The sequence below is a fragment of the Salvelinus sp. IW2-2015 genome, linkage group LG3 (assembly GCF_002910315.2).
Source record: "Salvelinus sp. IW2-2015 linkage group LG3, ASM291031v2, whole genome shotgun sequence".
Taxonomy (NCBI): Eukaryota; Metazoa; Chordata; class Actinopteri; order Salmoniformes; family Salmonidae; genus Salvelinus; species Salvelinus sp. IW2-2015.
This window is the reverse complement of record NC_036840.1, coordinates 12,521,227-12,522,631: the sequence shown is the minus strand read 5'-3', so window position 1 is coordinate 12,522,631 and position 1,405 is coordinate 12,521,227. Positions and strand designations below refer to the sequence as shown.

The 1,405-nt window shown below is 42.8% G+C and overlaps 1 pseudogene; it reads right to left on the bottom strand.

The window, feature by feature from the left end:
* Positions 1-964, bottom strand: part of LOC111950846 (SLIT-ROBO Rho GTPase-activating protein 1-like) — a 13,443-nt pseudogene extending 12,479 nt beyond the window's left edge.
* Between the last annotated feature and the right edge of the window lie 441 nt (positions 965-1,405).

The window sequence follows — 1,405 nt, the reverse complement described above, 5'->3', positions numbered from 1 at the left end:
CAGTTTTATCATTGGAATGATATACAAAACGAGATAATGATGTGCTTTAGGACCATGCGGACGCCTCTGAGCGGTTGGGTAGGCAGTTGAGTGTTTATCCGACTGTAAAAAATAAATATATATAAAAAATAAATAACTTTATGTCCCCCCACTTTTAAAATCAAAGTTGCGCCCCTGGCTTCATAAGCAGTTATAACACAGTTACGAAGCCTCTATGTCTAGGCGTACTATATGTAGCTACAAGCTAGCAGGTCTCTCAGCACTTTAGCTCTCATTAATAAAACAGGAGCCACAGAGAGATGAATAATGAACACGATGAGCTGAACTCGGAAAGGGTGTGTGTGTTTAACTTGTTCTACAGTACTCGGAGGCAGGCTTCTCTGAAAATACACGGGGTGAAATGTGGACCGCTTCTGTACTTTTGATTAAAACCCATCAGGTTAATTCTTTGTGGCTCCTTTTATAGCTCCCTCTCAAACCAAGAGGCTTCTGGGAAAATACACAGGGGGAAATATGAGCCTTTACTTTTCCTTAGAAAACATTAACTCTTCTAGTCCTCTTCTTGCTCCCCCTCATACTAACAGACTTGTCGTCAAAGCTATTAAACCCTCTATTCCCTTGGGAAAGTCATCTTTGACCACTGACCCCTGATGATCTGTGACACGTGCATGAGAAGAAGCTGTGATTGGCTCACTCTTTTGAGCAGGCGGGTGGAGTCGTCGCTGATGTGCGTGAGGCGGGTGATGACGTTGTTCAGGTAGAGGTCACTGAGTGTGGCGTGGTCCTTACTCTCCCTTCTCACCTGAAGAGCGAGATAGATCATGTGCTTACATTGCCTGAACACAGGCAACTTTTTAATGAATTTGTGCCTTCAGGATTGAGCACACATGCAAACAAACAGATTCATTACCTGGTTCAGCAGCAGGTACCAGCAGTTAACTGGAGACAGCAAGTTCTGGTCCTTTCTGTAGGAGAGAGAAAGATTGCAGAGGTTGTACTCAAATCAACACAAACATAAAGCCCCTGTTTACACTTAAACACATATGAGCTATGCACACACACACACACACACACACACACACACACACACACCAGATATATACGCATACACACAATCAGCGACAATAACACATACGATTATAGAAATACACACCACACACACACTCAGAACATACTGTAAACACAATCAGACATGTTTACACACTTCCCTGCACTGACATGGACACAGAAATACATGCACACACCCTAAACCAGACCTCCACAGACAATCACAATCATTCAGTTACACAGACACCTCTAGTAATACAACACTAACAGATGCAGACATAACACCTTTGCAGAGTACTGGCCCATATTCTAATGAATTGGATTCCTATTGTGTTTTTCACCAGGTCTCAAACCCTTA